Raw genomic sequence first — 22,058 nt, 5'->3', positions numbered from 1 at the left:
AACAAGTTCAAAAGACTGTTTACTCCTCTGCTATCATTTGAACTGGCATTTGAAATAACGGCACAGTAAATTCCGGACTGTTAATTTAACTCTGAGGGCTCTATTTAGACGATATGGACGATATGGTCTAAAGCGCAGGGCGCAAATTGGCAGTTCTATTTTGGTTTCATTTGTACACACGTCACACTCTTGACATACAAGCGGATATGAACACTACTGAGGCTTTTACTGGCATATACTTGGCTTTTGTAGAATAAAGCGAAAGCATCACTTGTGTACTCATGGTGTCATACTGTATGTGCTCAGTATAAATATTGTACATTGTGACAGAGATACTGGCCTCTAACAAACCCTCAAATTCTGTTTTATATATATCTGTTGAAGATGTGGTGTCCTTGACAGTCTTATTTTATGGCTCATTGCATCGTCATGAGGGCATCATGAGGGAAATATGTCATTATGTATATTTCCACCCCTGGGATTGTACAATTTCACATGTATGGTGTTTTAAATATACTAGCCAACTAGTCACAGGCTAATTCAAAACCCTTATTGTAAGACCGATGATGTCATTCATGCAATGACATCCCCCCCATTGCAACTGCAGGGTTTTTCCAAATGTTCTCACATGATCTTGCACCTGAGCCCAAGCAACATGGGGATGTTTTTATTTTGGGGCACGGCATGGCCCAGGCATAGACCAAGGGAGCAGGCACTTTCACAAAGGCAACAGATGTCGGCCAATACAAAAAAAACCCCATGGAAATAAATAACTGCTGAATGCGACAAATGAGTTGCGTCCACTCCATGTGGTTGGACATCTGTGGCACAGGCTGCCTCTATAGCTGTGGCTGAATATCAAAGAAAACCTCAATTTAATAAATAAAAATACGCAGGATACCTAGCCATGCTTTGCTGATTATTTTGATTCATAATCAGAGTTTACTTTCTAGAGGTGATTTGTGTTGGACAATAACCGTGCTCCACAGTAGAGACCTGCATTGGGAGCGCAGTATTTAAATACCTGCGGCTGGGAACAGGCGTTCAAGATAAAACCAGCGGGCCCCGCAAAATCCCGCATCCTACCGCAATTACCCAGATACTGAGGTTATACACTTTAGCAAGATATGAATATGTCAGAGGAGAACAAAAGCGCTTGCATGAGCGCACCCTGCAGGCACGGAACGGGAGCGCGGCTGCACCTGTCAATCATTAGTATCTGTGAGAAGTGTGTGTTTCGTTTCCCCGCGACAGACATTCTCTGTTCTAAACCCCTTTTTGCTTTTCTCTGTGTGCTTCACTCTCAGCAATAATAACCACCAGCACCTCTCTCTCTGTCTGTGAGCAACTCCTCACACAAATATGCAGCCCCTCTCTCGTGCACGCCTGCTCAATCTCAGCAACTGTTTGGGTAAATGTCATGTTTTTCGATCTCAATGGAAATATTGCTGGTTATAAACGACTAAACGACTAAACTGACTAAACTGACTAAACGAAAAAGTTGCAGGATGGTGCAGGACTAAATGGGACTTTATTTTGTTTGTTGCGGTCTGGAGCAGCGGACAAGCGGTCAAAAATGAAATAATTGCGGGAGCGGGCGGGAATGCTCAGAATATCCAATGGGAGCGGGCTGGAGTGTGATTAATAAAACACTCCCACGTAGGGCTTTACTCCACAGGACGGTTGCTTGGTAACTCACTGTTGTTTTATGGTAGAATGATGAAAGAAAGTTGTTGCATATTTTAATATATATAAGACAAGTGATTTAGAGGTGTAATAATAGATTCTATGACATTTGCATTATTCTATAAAAACATGGCTGCTCAACATCTGGCTTATTGAGAGTGACGTCTGTGGCTTATGATTGTGGCCCAGAGGGGATCATAAAACGTACCGCAAATATAAAAATTAATAAAGCTATAATCTCGGCCCCCAAGTTCAAATTAACTTGCAATGTCTGCAGTGATTTATTTCCACACGAGGAATACAAACAGCCCCTGATGTACAGTATAAATCCATCACAATAACTGAGCATGACAAGAAACAGAATGGGTTAGTGAGTTCACTGTAAATATTAAAGTTCTTCTCAGATACTCAGATAGTAATCTCTCCGTTGCCTTAACAAAATATAGGGCTCTCAAACTCCTTCAGTGCACAATGCACATACTGTACAGAGACAGCATGGCGCTGAAAGAGGTCAACCATCGGATGGCTCTTTTCATGAAATATATTTCACTGGTCCTGGATTTGTTCCCATACAGCCGAGCTATACATGTAATATACGGATATGCACGTCCTGCATATGCAGACGTTAAAATAGTACTGGATCTAAATGTGTGTGTGTGCTTTGAAGAGCCTGGTGTAGCTCGGACGATATGCTGCAGCTGGGTTTCTCAGAACCTCAGTTGGCCCTGCTATGGAGTTGACTGTCATATAGATGATGACCTCAGAGTAGGAAGCAGGAATAACCCCCACCGCTTTCAGAGACAAATTAAAGGTCACTCGTTGGCCTTTGGAGAGTAGTCACAGAGGGCACAAAGGCCAAATGCTACGTCAGCGAGACCATTAAACACAACAATGTTATGACTTGTTATGACTTGCACGCAAGCACGCACGCACACTGACATCAGCTGGGACACTACAGGGCAGAGTGGACAGACAGGACATCAAGTCCTGAGGCCTTAAGGTATATCATTTTTTTCATCAAGGACATGAGGCCAAAACGACCGGCCACTACCTCCATGAAACTCCTGCCCTGATGATGTGGCAGTGGCACCAAAGGGCTCAGCTCTCTCAAATGAAGCAAATGGAGTTCCAAATGGCTCCAGATTTGTGCTGAGTGCACATAGAAGCCACAGCATTATTAAAGCCTGTCTTGTTTTAATTGCTTTTTGGATGAAGCGTGCGCTAAATTGTGACCCAGCGCAGCAAATAGATGTCATCCCACAGCTCCACACTGTACAGGAGAGCAAAACAAAACAATGAGTTAACCATTTCAATCCTATGAGAAAACTTGCATCTCTTAGAATCTGCATGGGTGAGTATTATGTATTCATGTGTTGAGGCACACATGTGTTCTTTCCACATGCAGGACTTCTCCCAGGCCATAAGACCCCTTAGCTGAGAGAGAGATGAAGCAGGGACCCCCACTACACATTAAATGTGTGGTTTTCATACATCTAACCACACCCTCAATACTTTGTAAACTTGACCTTTGGCTGTGTACGTGATCCCTCTAGTCTAAACCAGGGTTGTCAAACTTGTTTCAGGGTTAGGGTCACATTGCACGGAAGGGCCTACGACGCGTTGCAAGCTTGTAGATTGGCTATTTTCGGCTAATGTTCCCCCTAGAATAGGGATGCTATGTTTCAAGTGTTTAATGAACAAATAATGTCCCTATCACCAGGGGTGAAAGTGGGCCGGAGCGGTCTGGAGCGGCGCTATCGCTAATAAATTACAATTTCCTGAATCACATTTTCTGTGTTCTGTCACAATTATGCAAAACATATTTTTGCTGATGAACAAGATGAATGCTGAACACACTCTTGGACTAATGAGTCAAAAGTGACTTCATCAAAGAATATACAAGGCAAAAATCCTAAATGTCGATTTAATTTAACTCTACTTTTACAGAGTGGTACTGTACTCTACATTGGCTTCTAGAGTACTGTACTCTAGAAGCCAATGTGATTTTTGGCCTAATTATAGATGGGACATTTCACCCACAATGCAAGCACATTATTCTGCTTTACACTTGCAAGTCACGCACATTGACAAAATGCAGCTCACAGCGACAATGCAATCTGGGGAAACCATATAACTACCCACTATTTTGGGAAATGGGATTCAGCACACTCTCCTCAAACCTCTGGCATAAAATATATGAAAGAAATATAGCAGTGGTATTTGCCAGAATAATATGCTCGCCAGGTGAATAATCATGCTGGCAGGGAGTGACAAACCACCGTGGAGTGACATAAATAAGATGAGAATGGGACAGAAGAGAAAGGGGAGAAAATATTGTTATCCCTTCAGGAGGATCGACTCTCTGCTGGTCCTATCCACAAATATAAAGAGCTGTTTGACATTGGGCACTGTCCCAACACTCAAACTAGCATCTGGATGAATCATAACTATGATATGCTGCGTCTATCTTTTGTCGTCTGGTATTTATTTTCCTGCTGAAAAAAAACAAACCGTTGCATGTCTTCTGCAGGTTGCTTTTCCCATTTCCAGCAAGCTCAGGCTTTTACAACGTAGAATAAAACATTTTACATTTGATCCGGCAGTGCACTGTACCAGGCTACTTGGGAAAGTTACCAATCTCAACAACAAACATAATCTCAGGGGATAATTTACAGGTTATTAATATACCTACCTACATACTTGAATTTTCCTATAGGCCTATGGAAATCTTAACATAATTAATGTCTGACATTAAAAGAGCTCCTGCACTTTCCGCGTTCCTGCAGGCTATAGATTCAATTAATAGTTTTTTTGTTCCTGGCATAACAATCCGACTGGTGTTATGTCAGCATTCCATACTGTGAAGAGTTAGTGTTTTAGAATTTATGTATCTTTTTTATGTATGCTGCAACAGGCAACTTAATGATGGAAAATAACTCATCTAGACTGATGAATAGCCTAAGGTCAGAAGAACATGCTCCGTCTGTATGAAGGGTACAATAGAAAAGTGCTAGTTCCAGTTGACATGCTAGCTAGGCTTAATTCTAACTGTGGCTTTTCGCCTCATCTTATTATAATTCAACTCTTAATTATTAAAACTATCTCTGGAGTAATTGCAAATACAATGTACCCCCAGGGCAAATGCCAAAACATTTGCACTGCAAATCCGATAAAGCTAGATTCACAGTCTTCTCACCTCTTACTAGTATTCACATTATCTTCTGACAGTCACATTCAGAGAGAGCTAGGCCACAACCTTCAAAACAAAATCAATGCTCTGTGAAGGAAGAGAACCAGTTGGGCTGAAAATATCCACACCCAAATGTCAACTGATTTCTGGTTCTCAAGTCACGTTACGTTGTTATAACAACAGATTGTGATGAGAGACCTCTATCATTTGAGGTTTTGTAACACAACAAAGCCCTGAGTTGAAAGGGGCTGGATCGCTGGTCAGAATGACGACATTGCTTTCAGAACGTGTGAATCACGACTAACTTGCGTCTTAAACTGTCAGATGATTCCTGATATCTCCATGGGAAAAGAAAAAACAGTTCTGACACACCAGGGGGTCAAGGAAATCAAGTGAATCCAAAACAGCGCTGGTAAAGCTTTTGGTGAGGTCCATTTCTCAAGCCAGATAAAACGTGTCGCTAGAGAAAAAAATAAATAAATAGAATGCCTTTTCTCATTTTCTGGAGGTTCCATTTAACTATGTCTGTCTTATCTTCCATCCTCAGCCGACGGTATGGCCCAATGCCGCCTTGACGCGACAAGTAAGATAAACTTGACAGATCAACTTTTTCGATAGTCACCGAGCCCATAAACAACTGGTGCCTCTAATCTGATAATCCACCAATGAAAGATTAGGAGCAGGGAGTATTATTGTGTTGTCACTCTTGCTTACGGGGTCACATGGGCTTTGACTGTGAGGTTAGACGTCCCCCTCTGCAAATCCCAGGGAAACGTGTCACATCTCTGCAGGTGAGTTGCGGCGATAAGACGGACCACATGAAATGAAATGGACAAGCTGCAATTATCACAGCGGTTAATGAGGAACAGAAAGAGTCTGCCTGCTGCACGGAGATGGGCTTGCAGCACGGTGACAGACAGCGCTGCAAAGACTCATTCAGCCTTTCCCAAGCTGTGGGCCGGGGCCCCGCTGGTGGGCCGAGAGGATATTGCAAGTGGGCCCGCAAGTCATTGGTAAAATCATTAAGACTTGGTTGATGACATAAAATTACATTTTATTTCTTTCACAAAGATAAGTCCAACGCGCTTCAGCTGGTTAAAAGGGCTCAGTGCTCAACAGGGACTAGTCTCATTCTCCTGGCTGCTATGTTTTGGTTCACCCTTGATATTCCCTCAATACAGAATCTTGTTGGTAACACTCTTGCTGAAGTACTGCACTTAACATTCTGGTGTAGCAAGTAGTGTAGACTTCTGCAGGGTTGGCTTCAGGGTCCAGCATTCACTGCCATATAGAAGAACAGACTTCACCGTTGCTTAAAAGAAGCTGAGTTTGATTTGACGGGGGAGGTTGGAGTTCCATACACCGGTCATGCCGTTCAGGGACCTCCATGCAAGTGCCTTCCTCAGGTCTTGCTCGGTTGAGTTGACCCATGAGCCCGTCAGCATATTACTCATTATTCAGTATTACTTTTTTTTATAAAAAGTCACCCGATAAATCTGTTTTTGTTGTGATACGGATAAATAGGAACATAAAGTATATACTGATCCAAGCCAGCTCTGAAAATGCACGCAGCCCACCCATTTGACCACTGTTCAGATGGGTCTGCTCTGGCAGAGGTTTTCAAGGTTGGGAAATGGGGAACCACTACTTAGTTGTGTGCCAGTGTTGATCACCGGAAATAGCAGATCAACAAGCTCACAATGCCTTACACAACAATGTGTTATGAGCTTATAGATCTGCTATTTTCAGTGTGCAGCAGCACAATGCACAACTGTATAAATCAGACATATATGGCTCCAGACTGCAAATGCTTGAAAATGGTTTCATTTATTTAAAATAAATTGTTATTGTTTATGCCACGAGTGACGGTACGAATGGCAGAATTGTCTTTTTTTCTTTTCATTCTGAAGCCGGAACTAAAGCACCCCTGCTCTGCTCAGCAGTGCTCGCCACTCCTGCATTTGGGTAATACGTGTTATTAACCATTCAAACGGCTCCTGTAGGACATATGCCTCCCGCTATCTGCGCAAGGAGGGACGGAGAGTTGGACTAATTCAAACATTCTTCAAACTGCAATTTATTTTCCCCACGAGTTGTAATTATGGTCTATTAAAATGCAAATGATGTCAACGGCAGAGGAGCACTAATCACTCACTGTCTGCTTATGGACAGTGGAGTCACATTAGTGGGAGGCTCTCGCACGGTGGAGGCTGGAATGAACAGAGATCTGCTATCTGCGGTGGATTCCATAAATTAGGACTCCCTTCTGGCTACTGCGTGGTTTTTTTTCACTCCCGAGAGGAAAGCAAGGATGTGTTCACTTATTTAGAGCTAAATTAAAACTGAGTGTTTTAAAAACAAACTAGAAAAAGCGTTATAGAGTGCCACAGGGCTGTTGTGAGCATACATGTGGAACATGATACATCTAAATCATAGAAGCTGATCTAAAATAAACCTGTAAAGACATTAGTTCCGTATCTAATTTATCAGCTCTGAACAGTGTATAGGGATGTTTGTTTTTTATGTTGTCTGTTTTTAAGCGATTACACGCAATTCAAGCAAGACATGTCAAGCCTATTTTCAGTACTTATTATCTCTCCATTACCTTATATAAATGATCACAATGTCAGTCCCAGGATTATTATCTGAAAGAATGAAAGCCGCATGCAAACAATCCTTTACTGGCCCGTGAAGGTTCACCTTTTATACCAGGAACTAGCATAATGTGTTATATTTCCAGTGTCTTATCCAATTCAGAGTTCATTTCTGAGCACTGTGCATTGCCATATTCATGCTTGTCAAGTCGTGTAAGCTTCCCTTGGTGGAAGTGAAGGCTATAAGCCAGCTACACATGTGGAATAACGAACATATTGCCACAAATTATGATCTGCATTTCGAACAAGCTATGGCGTTCTATTAGCTTCGTGTGTTTCTGCCGCTCTGCTGTTTTATCCCATGGACCGTGCACGCACGCACGGATGCACGCACGCACGGATGCACGCACGCACGCACAGTGTTCCCCTTCGTTTTTATATGCATTACACCAAGGCCTAGTGGGGATTAGGGCTTATCTATACCACTGTTAACCATACGCCGTGACAACAACCTTGTGTCCCCCTTATCGGAGGGTTAGCTGCTGACAAGGTGGTGGCGTTATTAATAACCCAAGCTGCAACATTATGAACTGTTCACAGGAGCATGGCCCGACAATGCAATATGCAGTGGGATTGAGGCACTGCCACGTCAATAATAAATAGTACCTGGACTGGAGGTTTTGTCTCAAAAATGTTCTCCTTGATTTATGCTTGTGTTTCATTTCATGAGTCGCAGAACACAAATGACAAGTTAATAGCGGCGATTTCTCTTTTGCTGACATAAAGCTCTCGTAATGATTTAACCGATTTTGGGCGGTAACCCCTTTTGGTGTTTTAAGCATTATGTTATACTTTAGCTATTGAAAAATAGCAGACCTACAAGCTCATAGTGCGGCATAGAGTGCCACTACAAGCTTGTAGATCTGCTAATTTTGAAAAATCGTGAATATGTGTCGCAAATCTTTGAATACATGCTTTCACAGAGAAAGTTTGCTTCTGGGAGGTCCCTGGAACTACATATTTTCAGATGGGGGTCGGAGGCCGATTACATATAATTTTTGCGGTGCTTGACATGAAATAGTTTGAGAACCACTGACATAGAAACAGAGGTTTTTTCAGGTCAGGTCTAAATGGGTTAAACCGAATTTGTGCGCCCATGGCAAAAATGTCTTCCTTAAGTCTGCATCAATGCTGCTACTTTAGGCTACACTATTCAGCAACACTGTGCTACTATGAATTTAAACATCTCAGTAGACAGTCTATATTTGATAGCTCTTTATCCACTATGAAAGGACATGTCCTGCGGTAATAAAGATCTAATCCAGCATGTGCGAATAACACCACAGATACGAGGCAAATATACTGTAAAGCTTATACGCCCACCAAACTGAGAGTGGGCTGACCAGTGAAGTGCCTTTGTAATCACTGGTGAGAGGATTTGTGAGAATATAAATAGCACTTTCATTAGATCAATACTGTCATCCCTCCTCCGTGGGCTAACATTAAGCACACACGTTGGGTAATAATGGAGGATTGGTTGGACACACTCTGTAGCATTCTGTTTGATCACATGCGCCGGCATCCCCCAGGGTGCAGTCTCCGGCCCACTGATGAATTCATCTTTCCGACGGGCCCCCATGGGAGCCCCGGCACTCAGGGAGAGGCATTGATTTTTCATTAAGGAGATCATTGCAATTGGAAATTGAATTTATTTGGGGTTTTAAGAAAATAAGAGAGCTGTTTCCAGGCCAGCCCCGAAGGCCAGGGTCGAATTCAGATGCATGCAACACTGATGGAATGTTTGCCGGGCACTGAGAATGCTACATCAAAGGGTAAGTATATGAGCATATCCAGAATATGAGAGAATACACCTCACACTTTGTGCTACTGTAAATTAACAAGTGGAAATGTAACTAGCGTATGTTGTCCTCATTGAGTTGAAGTTTGAAATGTGAGCCTTTCTCACTGTTGGGTCGAAACCTTGTACAGAATGTCCAAAACTGTAACTTTTCAGGCAAAAAAGGAATGTCTTCCAATGGAGCAAGGTAGTTATTATTTAGTCATACGCTCTTGTTAATACTTTTAAGTGGTTCAATGTTGTAAAACCCAGAGACGGACTTAAGTACTTTCTTTTTTTTAAGATTCGTTTTTTGGGATTTTCTGCTTTTATTGATAGTATCAAGTGAAGATGGACAGGAAAGAGAGAGAGACGGGGAGAGGTTGTCATGAGCAGGACTCGAACACGCGACACGCTGTCAGGCCAAACGTTTATTTTTTATTCAAGAACGATGGCTTCTATTTCATGCCAACTTTCCAGTAAGAGAAAGGCAGTAGTTTCTATTATCTTGGAATGCTCATTAATTATGTCCTTGGTAGGCAGGTTTTTGAACTGTCCACAGCCCACCAATTTAATGCAGCCTGAGTAGACAGAAAAACAGTGCCATCTTATAATGAGCATTGTAAGGACCAAATAATACATGAAGATATGGTTTAAAATGGGTGTAAGTATAAAACTAATCGGACAATGGCAATTGTGACAATGACAATGGCAATTCCTAGTGCTTGGTTATTGAGCCATAACGGGTGTTGCCCCAGTGATAGAGAAAATGTCCTGATTCAACGATACAGAGAGCGTTGATGGACTTATCTGCATTGATCCTATTGGTAAAAACATGGAGATAAGGTTGAAAAACTGAATTTATTACCAACACCCTTGGGCATTATGTTCATTTTGGCGTGTTGTTATACATTATGTAAGCACAGATCTGTTGCTGGACGAGGTTATCCAACGAAAGGCTGGTAGTGCAGCTACAGTGGCGGCCATGTTGAACATGATTAGTTCCTTCTGCCATGAGTTTGCTAATGGTGACAGTTGCCAAACAGGCCAAATAGTAGCCTGCTGTATATAAAGGTATTCATCTGCACAGAGCTTTAATAATACAACAAATCTTCCTATTTAGTGACAAATTAGATGACGAAGATTTAATGATTATTATGTTGCTGCCTTACAAAAAGTCTGAATCACTAATAAAAACCATAAAGCACAATAAAAAGTATGTACTGTATGCTAGTACACTTTAATATAATAAAATACATAATGCAATTCAATACATCCAGCGTATTTATCAGATGACATTCTGTGACATTATCATGGTCAGGGTTATTTCTCTTGCCACATTTTATGACCTAAATGAATCAGCTTTTGACAAAATATCAAGGGTCATTACAGGTGCTATAGCTTGCACCTAGTGTATATGCAAACCGATGTAGCGCTTTGCCGTAAATCTTATCAAGGTGAGGTAACATGTTTACCCCATTAATTTATTTCAGTGAAAGCCAGCCCACTGACCCGTAAAATGAGTTAAGATAATAGTGACCTTAACATGGTCTTCTGCACATGGAGGTAATTGCTAAGGCTCCGGATCAATCAATATTGACTCGCCAGTATTTTTTTCCCCTTACTACCCACTATTGCTCCAGCCGAATGTGTAAAATTGGCTTTAGACGGACGGGGAACATATCCCTGATAGTTTAACCTTTATCTAGCTAACATGTCCACTTATCTGTACAATTATAGATTTTGCCAGTCAGACTGTTTCACTCAGCATTCTGTTGAGTGTTAAGAGACACATGAGGACAGCTGGGCTACAGAGTACAACGTTGGGACTAAACTTTAACAGCAGATTCAGATTTTTGATATATTTTGACATATAATAGCTTTTGTCATTCATCAAAAACAGGTGTTGAATGGCCACTGTAACTACTCATTTATATGACTTGGAATGAGGAGGATGTTTAACAATTCATCAATTGATTGTTAGGGAAGACACCCACACATCAACATGCACACACACATGCACCTACTCGTGCACGCACACGCACGCACACACACACACACACACACACACACACACACACACACACACACACACACACACACACACACACACACACACACACACACACACACACACACACACACACACACACACACACACACACACACACACACACACACACAGTTGCATGCACAAACACTGATTGCTTCGAGGCATTTGATTTCTCTTTAATTTTTCAAGGTAGGGGCACAGATTTAGTAGGCATTTCCATCTCAACTTGATAAATCTCACAATCTTCTTTTCCTCGCCACACGCTGAAGTAATTTATTTTCTATCTCTCGGAGCTATATTTTCCAGTTAATATTTCATCTTCTTTTTTTCATACAACCTGACAAAAGATGCCACGAGGGGATGATAAGAATTCTAAAACCTTTGCACTCTAACACCAAATACAGGCTTTACCTTGAACGACATTTACAGAGAAATTCACATACGGTAACAAAATAAGTATATATTCTCTGTATTAGGCTTTGAACATGGTGTTCATTGTTCATCCCGTTCAAAATGTCAGTATACACAAGTTCGAACAGAGGACAGTATAATGCTGTTGCACCAAGTTGTACATCTAGCATGTCCCCCCCGCAGTGTCTTGCCCAAGGACACTTCGAGATGTGGACAGGAGGAGCCGGGATTCAAACCGCCGACCCAGGGATCATTGGACGACCTGCTCTACCTCCTGAGCCACAGCCGCCCCAATGAGCTATGAGCTCAACGTTTATTTATTATTAATATTATTATTATTTTAAAATGTTAATTCTGTAGACTTACTTTTTTGTTGGAATTGCATTTTGCTACGGTCATGTCTAACGGGCTGCTTCTGGCCATTCAGCTCAGACATACTGTAATTCGAATTTGATAAGGTTTCTTTCTGGGACATTGTTAGGCTAATGTACATTTGGATTAAAAAAAAAGAAAAGGGAAAGTCCACCGCTGGCTTTAACTTTGATGAGGTGCTAATATCTAATATCAAAAGCAGATAAAAACCCTTATTAGCCCCAGTGGTCTTGTCAGAGTGGGAACTTATTACACATACAGTACTGTGGGAGATGAGACCTAAGCATATGCAGCAATATGACTGACTCTGGCTTTGTTACATGTCCTTAAGCTTTCTGATGGGGGGGGGGGGTCAACTTAATTTTGTGACTTAAATGCTCGGGGTTTATAGAGGCAGACAAGCCGATATTGTTTGAGAGATCTAATTCTGCCTCTCATGTTTCAGAGAGTTTGGCAACATCTGGAGGATTACAGTTGTCTATAGCCAGGAGCACTTTGATAATCGCTTGTAATTTTTGGGTAGTCGTTCCTTCAGCTCTTTCTGAAGGTCTTGGGTTCATTCAAATATTAGTGAGATTAGTTGTCTTCTATGAACGTTTCCATGTGGTCTCTGGGTATTGTTTTTTATTTTTACATTCACCCTTTATACTTCAGGGTATAAAGTCTTCTAAAATATACCAGGGAACTGGCCATTTCTGACCATCAAAGTCAAAGTGTGTTAACCAATAAATCCATATACCCTTTTGGCCGGAATATAAGACTGAATATAAGTTCTTTTTTTCAATGGAAATATCCTAAAAAAAACGGGGTCGTTATAATCAGGGACTAGATTATTTGACATTCAGTGTTCTTTTTCCACAAAGGATTCTTGAAAAATGGGGGTCTGATTATAATCAGAGTCGTCTTATATGTGGCACAATACGGTACTTATTGACCGGGATGCACCAGGGATCTATCTTTTTTTTTTTACAAAAATAGCCGTTCTACATGCTCACCACATGCCACATTGCTATGCGTTGTGAGTTTATAGATCTGCTATTCTCTGCAAATGTTCAGTAGGGAGGGATGCTCGGGTTCATGTGGTTAAGTGGTTACAGTATTATGAGCATAATGGGTAAAAAAAAGTTAATTCTGTTCAAGTAATTTAAGGATACTACTAGTAATTCAAGGATACTACTAGTATAAGTGAGTTAAACGTGTGGGATTGTAGTATAAGTTAAATTAGTACATTGTGTCAGCGTCAATGAAAAGAAACCCAACATTACATAGATCAGTGAGTGGTGAGGCAGCTGTTATAAATCCTCTTGCGAGATTCTCTCAGCAAAGCACAAAGTAAGCACACTAGTCGGACGCCACTAATCAATGCCGCGAGACAAAGAAGAATGGGGTTTTGGCACACAGCGAATGACGGACTGCATCAATACAGAAAAGGCTCACCCTAAACAAGTCGGAAAACACCTTGGGTTCCAGCACCATGTCCCATCGATTTCTCTCCGGCTCAACGCAGACTCTGCAGCGTTTAGACATTTAATTCCCTCTCAAGCAAAGTCATTACACTGACGAGCGTTTAATTAAGCAATCATGGTGGTGCAATCTCGGTGATTCAGAGTCTAAAAGGTAGCCAACTTGGCATCACTGTGCCCTCCAGTGCTCAGTACAAACGTTTGTTTTGATTTTTTCCCCTTCTTTCCAACACACAACAACAACAACAACAACAACCTCATCAAAAGTGAGACACATTTGAAAGTCTACATGTGTGGGGGAGTAGAGCACCAACTAAATGCACTTCCCTCAGACTATGGTCTCCTAATTAATGACGTACCCAGGGATTTTCTGAGATGGAAGAAGTCAGGTATTCATGGCTGACCTATTTCCCCAGCTAAAGGATCACAGTTTTAAGGGTATTGGACACATGTGTCTGGGGATGAATCAGGACAGTACTGTTCTCACTTCTCCATGCCTCTATGAGCAGGGATATGGTGCTTTATGTATGGAATATGGCCTCTGTGTGTGTGTGTGTGTGTGTGTGTGTGTGTGTGTGTGTGTGTGTGTGTGTGTGTGTGTGTGTGTGTGTGTGTGTGTGTGTGTGTGTGTGTGTGTGTGTGTGTGTGTGTGTGTGCGTGCGTGCGTGCGTGCGTGTGCTGGGTTTGGCAGCCCACAAATGGCCTCAGCTGACGCTAGATTTCCTGTGGCTATAAACAGAGGAAGTAGCACGGCTCTTGATAAGACTATTTTGCTGCTGCGGGTTTGTTGTCGTTAAAGTGACGACTGAATTAGCATGCATTACAATATGACACATAGGTTGTGGACGTTGTGAAGTGTCTGCACGCATACCGTGGGCTTATGCAGAGACAGTCAATAGTGTGATTGTCTGATTAAATAAGTAGACACGCTCAATGCAAACCATGCGTGGCCGTGGTAATATTGCTATAAAGAGACAATCTAATCAAGCTCTGTACTCCGTTAATTAACTCTACTGAATGTATTACCATTAGTTTGATCTCTTGTTTCAATACTACGTTGTTGAAAGGCTTTCTGTATAATTACAGAAACAATTTTCCACATATAATGCTATATGTAATATCTATGTGTGATCTGCTATCATGTGATTTGTATTATCAATGAGAGACCATATTGCAGACTAACTGGTGAGCAGAGTTTAGGCTAGCCGTGTGCATTGTCGTTGCTTTGTGCTTTGAGATAGACGACATCATATGATCATACAGTATATAGTTACAGATCTGCAAACGTCATACAGCCAACACACTTAAGACTACTGTAACCATTCAGTGAGTGACTTCAAGTAAAGAAAAGTAAAGCTTGTCCAAAAAATAAAGACAAATAGCCTACTGTTCCATTTTAACCAATCAAACCTAAAGACAAACAGCCTACTGTTACATTTTAACCAATCAAACCTATGTTGTCATTGACTGGAGTCTCCCAGGGGGAACCCAGGGACTCTGTTTTCCCTCTACAACAAATATCGTTGCAGACTTGCAGATAACTGTTCGACAAATGTTGAATGTTCTCCTATTTTCAATGAATGTTCGCCTACTTTTGCTGAATGTTTGATGTACCCAGAATAGGCACGCTAGGGTTCATTCATGTGGTTAAAAAGGACACACTCAGGGCGTTCTAATCTCAGGCTATAGATGTTAATCAAGGTAAAAACGTAATCTGGGCATGATAAGACGCTCTCTTTAATGGGCTGGTTGTGGCAGGGGGCTTGCACAGGTGAAATGAAGAGGAACTGATTGCTCACGGTGATTGTGCTTGATTGCATTTTAAATTTTAAACCTCAATCTACATGACACCATGACAGTGAATGCCAATGCTCGCAAACTTTTAGTCAGGAAATACTTTTAGAAACTGACTGATTGTAAGGCCTTTTTTGCACACAGAATCATGTGTTTTTGTTTGTTTTGAAATTGACAAGCATAACATTTTTAGCGTTTTTTGTGTAGGAAAATAATCAATACAAGAAGTGTTGTAATTTTGGAAATATACAGCAAGTAAATCTTATACATGTCATTGTTATGCCATCCATTTCAAACCATAATTGGAATTTTGTTGAGGCGGCACAAAACCCCGTCTCATTTCTCTGGATCAATGTGACACATGGGAAAGTCACTAGCCGCAACTTTGTTAGAGAATGGAAATAATACATTTCCCTGCTGTTCCCCTTTCAGTGGATAATTGTAGGAGGCAATGGAGAGTATCGGTGGGGATGGATTTGCATGCGTCTAACGCCAGCTGCACAGAAATTATGCCATTCATGGAATGTTACGAGGAAATCAATGGATCAATCATTGGTATAGCCATTGTTTGTGCAGAGAAAAAAATATGACATGACATGCAGCTAAACATTAGTTCTCCTTATGCAGCAGAAAACTGAGGAGGTGCTTGAGGGGCTGAGCTGCATGTGGTCATTTTGCTGTAAGTGTTCCAATGGAACGGTCATAGGGTCATCCTGTGAGTGATAGGTGCCCTGATTTGAAAGCCCAACTCCCGCTAACTGGTTTTGTCAAGCCACATTGTTGTTGATCAAAGCAGTTTCTTAATACCTACTCAGCCAGATGGAAGCAACGAGAAGTAAAGAATGTTTAAACAGATGGTATCCTCCTTCTTCTTTTCCTTTTTTGTTCGTCATATTCTGCATTTTCCTTTGAAATGTGTCTGTGGGTTCTAGCGCTGAATGCTCACCTTTTACAGCTGAGACTTAACGCCCTACAAGGAGGAGTAAATCAATTGTGGCTACATCACATTCCATCACGCTACATCCATCACAAACAGGCTTTCAGTGTTTTACAAGCGAGGGAAATCTTCAATTTCACATGCCCAGCAAATTCTGTGCCACGTACTGTATTCATAACATGGAAAAAATGCAACCTTGAGCAACCTCTCCCGCTTTAATGAGCACGCTAAATGGAGCCAGACAACTGATCTGGCTGAAAAGAGTTTTGGGATTACAGTAAGGATTGACCAACTTGACTATTGAAAGACTGCTGTCCATGTTGGCTGGTACAGTACACAATGTCTTGGCTTGATCTACTGTCAATTTGAGAGACAATGGCATTGATAATATGTGACACTTATGTACTCTCTCTCTCCAGCTGTACTGCACTGTATTTGACTGGTTTATCTTTGTCTCCGCCAGGCCGAAGCTACCCTGCTATCCTACTGTTACTGTTTGGACAATTTTCATTATGCATATTCATTTTTCACTTCACAAGTTGATATATGGAGAGACAAGGTTTCTGCCTGACAGCAATGTTAAATATGTAGAGATGCACAGCATGGGGGAAATAGCTCTAATGTCATTTATGGGGTTTGGCTCTACTGTTAAAAACACTCCAGCTAATCCCTGCAAAGAACCAGTATGTGAATAAATGGCTTAACACGTCAGTCTCACACAGACTGTCTCTGGCAAGATTTCACTGAGAACGTCAAGAAACGTCATATACATACAAAAAAAAAATCTAATCCAGATTTTGTGTCGGTGTTAATTGTACACGATGGAGACAGACAGAGGAGGATGTTATAGGCCTATAGAGATAATGGCCCTGTTTCATCATAAAGCTCCTTTGATGTGAAAGTCAAAACATTTGCCACAATGTGTCAACTACAGTGGGTGAATTTAGGGGAATCTGTCACGTGGAATAGAGGGGCCATGTGACATTATTGTGTCAACACATTCTGGACGGGAACACCTTTTGGTGTAACTGTAACTCTACCGCTAGCTGTTAGCATAAACCACAGCTCCAGGGGCCAGCATACACGCTCACGCTGTTCCCACACACAAAGGCACAAATTAAATCCGAAATGTGGATGGAATCCACCGAGGACAGCGATCTTAGAATCTGAGTTATGACGGTTTGAAAATCCTCTCTTCCACTGCTTTGCACTGTGAATACATTTCCAATCCCATAGTTGGAACGGTGGGACGTTGCTATGGGAAGTTGGGAACCAGACCAATGTTAATATTTTATGCTAAATTGATTCATTGAATTAAATAAATCAAAAAGTCAGGGGGTTTATATTATGTCTGGTTACATTCAGATACAGACAGATTGATCAAAGAAAGGCATGTGCGTGTGTTACTGTTCACACATGCGTGCAGGTGCGTGTGTGCACGTGTGCATGAGCAGCTGGCATGACAAGCCAACAATGGGCTCTTACAGTATGTGGTGTGGTCAACGCGGGGCGCGGGAGTCATGTGATGTATCATGTATCAATAATATTCATATTAAATTAGCTATGATTGCGGGAGGCGCAGACACGCAGAGGTAGGGCCGGGCGACACTGTTGGCTGCGCTCTGTCCGCGGAGCAGAGTCCTGCCAGTCTGCCACTATAATCAATGGAACCCGGCTAGTTCCGCCCACGGTACGGTTACATACCCAGTGTAGCCCCCCAGAAGAAGACACTTCACTTAGCAGTGTCTGTGTCGCAGAAAGTTGTTTTTATTCATACCAAAATGTAGAGAAATAAATTAATCAAATGATAACATCATAGCAGCATCAAACACGGTTTTGATATTCCATGCCGTTTGTCTGTAATTGCCTTCAAAAATGTATGTCCTAGTGAAATGGGAGCTGTGCATCCAATCCCAAGTGATGGCAAAGCTTTTCAACTTGCTGTAGCTCCATGTCCAACCTCCACACATATGCTGCCTGCAAGACTTTTTATCTGGCTACAAGCGCGTGTGTGCACCACCCCACTCTATGCCAGTAGACCTGATAAAGTTGGTCCTGGTTGATGCCAACATACAGTGCATTTCTGATTTACATGACGACACACCCTTAGTGCACCTCTCCTCCCACGCCAATGCACGGCGAGTTCCCAAAATCCCACACAGGCGGGCGGGAAAACATGCCTACAGAAACTGCCAATTTACCCATTCACTGCATGCCTCACGTCAATCTGTCTGTCCATTCACTGCATGCCTCACGTCAATCTATTTACCCATTCACTGCATGCCTCACGTCAATCTGTCTGTCCATTCACTGCATGCCTCACGTCAATCTCCAAAATACGGCCCTTAGAATATCAAAGTTATTATTATCTATCATTTACCTTTACCTAAATGTTCGAACTGAAATTGGCTGTGAATTTCTCACTTTGAGCTCATGTATACAAAGGCAGTGATTTCTGGGAGAGGGGTCAGGCAGAAGTAAATATATTGTTATATGTTACATTTGATTAAATTCTTGTAAAACAACAGAAAGAGAGAGAGAGCAGCTGCTCAACTGTCAAGACAGATGAAGGTGCATGGTAGTTGGATATTACATTTTAATATGGTTTTGGTGGTGTTGATGTATTCACCATTATTCATTTGTTGGGTAACATTCAAAGCTGAAATTACTTTTCCCTCAAGATGAGGAAGTGTGAAATTCCTAAACTTTGAAGCCTTAATTTCACAGAATTACAGTTTTCAGAATCACACATTTCAGAATAACAATCTCAGCAAGTGCTACCTCATTTTAGCTCTCGTCCTCTCCTTCATATGAAATGAAATTAATCAAATGCAAAAGGAAAAAATCCAGTTTGGTTACAGTGTTAACCCCGGGTGCTTACTGAATCATGATATTAACTGAACAACATATTTCCACTTTGCTTTCCTTTAAATAGTCCATTGTTGAAAGTTCTGTATTAGTTCTACCTTATTTTCAAAATCACATATAATGTACTTTGGAACTTTGTTGCAAACCATAACCATTTGAACCCTAGTGTCCCAATTTTGGGCATGTCACTATAAATAAGCAAACAATGCATCATCGTCGTGTTGCACAGTGGCTGCAACCTCAGCCTGATCTCTTAAAAGTCTAATATCTCCTCCGAGTCATGGGGATATTCCTTTGGCTCAGTGGTTAAGATGTTGGCTTTCCACACGGGAGACCCAGGTTTGATTCCCGGGTGTTACAGTCACATCACTGCACATTGTGGGCTTGTAGATCGGCTACTTTCACAACACATTGCACAACACCACGTATAATAAAGTATAAAATATCATTAGAGAACAGGGCTACGAAAGTAGTCTCAGGGCTTAGTTGTCACGTCGGTTAGATGTTCAATTCCCCATCCTGCCTACAATAGGTGAGGGGGTTATTGGTGAGAGAGTCTCGAACAGAACTCAACAGAACAATATAGAATAGAATATATGGAGCATTATGCTTCAGGCAGGCGAGGGAGTCCATCCGGTCTCCAAGCCGGTCCAATCATAATATACGGCCGTGCTCTAAATGAAGGCAACCGTCTCACTCACTCACTACACATATCTCACCGCTGCCACAATGACAGCTCGACAGTGGACAGACTCCCTCCACCTCCCCAGTCTCGTCCTTTAGTAGCATGTAGGTCTTCTCTATGTCAGCATGTCATTCAGTGCGGGTTCATATGCATCGTGTCATGTTATTTTCATTGCCGTGTTATCTTTATAGTTTCTGCCCTGTGTCTATTATCATGCACATGTAATAAAATGTGTATATTTAGGCTCTGCTCCAGGGGAGGTTGTGATCTCATTGTCTGTGTCAGGCTTGCACTGATTGTTCTACAGACCGTCGAGGGAGCAGAACCACGCCACCAAATGCAATTCAAAGTTATGGAATAAATTGTTTCCGTCTTGTCCAGATGTGTCTGACTGTTTAAATATTCAATCTTAAACCTTCCCAACTGTTCACAGACTCATCAGGGCCACCCTGATCACTTCAAACCCGATAGGTATTTACATTGAAATCTGGATGGTACAGCTCGTGGACCCACGAGCTGAGGACTTGATTGATATGGCGACCGCAAATAACAACAACAAGCTGGTTTATATATATACTCTCTCGTTCATTAGACAGCTGCGATGGAGGAAAGGCTTGTCATATTGTGAAAACAAATGTATATCTTCCAAGACATGTAACCATATGAATAGCAGCAGAGTTGGGGAGATTAAATCCTCGCTGAAGAACGGACAACCTGTCTTTGCCCACGTCTCCAAACATTTTCTCATCCAAATTCTGTGAGCCTCCCACGTTTGGTTGGCACTGCAAAATGCACAATTAATTCCCATGATCACGTGAGGTGGACTCTCTTGGACGATCAATAGTTTCTGTTATTTTCCAATATTTTATCTGCTAATGTTTGGAGCCTTACTTGACGCTACTATAGGTTTTGGTTCCATTATACCACATTCTATTTTGGATACAGGGAAGTGATACTGATATCCCCTTATTACCTGGACTGAAGTCTTTACAAACATTGCATATGTCTCACCACTCGCCTGCCCACCCTCCCTCTGTACATATCATTCAAATCAAGTGATGGCACTTCATAAGCCCAGGCAGCTCTGACGACAGACCATTAAAGGCAGTAGTTAAAGCCTTGGAGAGCCTTACCTTGAGGTTGAAGGTGTGAAAGTCATGGAACATTCTCTCTCCTGAGACCTGTGACAGAGAGAGGATGAGACGTCAGTCATGATTAGTCCACAGCACAATTACAGAGCAGCCAGACTGACAGTGATTGATCAATGAGGAACTCCCTTAATGAAGACAAGGGCTCAAGGGCTCCCGGGAGCAAATTGGCAAAAAAAAAGTAAAGTGATGGGAATTGTGCCCCAGATGGCACCAGCACTAAATGGCTCCTACTCACAGAAGAATAAACATGCACATCTGATATTAATTTCAAATGACTGTTTAGTGAAATAAAACAGACTGGGGCTGTTCCCAAGAGAATACACTGTTTGGATAAAAAGTCCAAAAAGTGACAAAAAGTCCAAAAATACCTACTGTACAGTGAAATTCCATGCTGGCATAGTACAACAGCCCTTCTGCTAAAGCAATCCAAACTTCCAGTTTGACAAAGTTAAAGTGAGTTCCACCATGAGCCACGATTCTCTTGACTCATTGTCAACACGACAGGATATCAGGCCCTTGAGGCAAAAGCATCATGTTGTGGTGGTGAAAGTCAGCACCAGAACAGACCGCCTAGAAGAGCTAGGCGGTTGTGGTCTGACCCACCATAAGGAGGAGAACATTTGCTTCCTTATGAACTACTTGTGCCATGCAGTGGGGTTTGAGGATGAGCAGGAGGGCACACACAAAAAACAGACAGCCCTTTGTGTAGCATGTGGCTGCCACGCACGCATGCACGCACGCACACACACAGTAGAGCATAGTAAAACTAACCATTTTTGCCATGCTAGCAGAAAAACTGGAGCAAGCACATCGGAGGCCTGACTTCACTACTGTCCCTCTTTAAACAGGTCGTTACATGTTAGTACAACATTTATAGCAGCTGTCAGGAAGACTATCAAGGAATACCAGCGCAAACAAATAAAAAGGACACTTCATGCCTTCGTGTTTAGTTACAGATAATGTTTCAATGTACAGTATGCATTGTGAGATGGTATAGATCTGCTATTTTCAAAAGGT

The 22,058-nt window shown here is 41.9% G+C and overlaps 1 protein-coding gene across 19 annotated transcripts in view; it reads right to left on the bottom strand.

Moving 5' to 3' along the window:
• LOC308335689 (receptor-type tyrosine-protein phosphatase delta) overlaps window positions 1–22,058 on the bottom strand; it is a 313,079-nt gene that overhangs the window by 239,835 nt on the left and 51,186 nt on the right. For all 19 annotated transcript variants that reach the window (XM_080792822.1, XM_080792824.1, XM_080792838.1 and 16 more), the window contains exon 4: window positions 21,024–21,071. The gene's annotated coding sequence lies outside the window, so the exon portion shown is untranslated. The remainder of the gene's footprint in view (window positions 1–21,023; window positions 21,072–22,058) is intronic.

The sequence above is a fragment of the Protomyctophum bolini genome (genome assembly GCF_963924005.1).
Source record: "Protomyctophum bolini genome assembly, chromosome: 20".
Taxonomy (NCBI): Eukaryota; Metazoa; Chordata; class Actinopteri; order Myctophiformes; family Myctophidae; genus Protomyctophum; species Protomyctophum bolini.
This window is presented reverse-complemented; position numbering and strand designations above follow the sequence as displayed.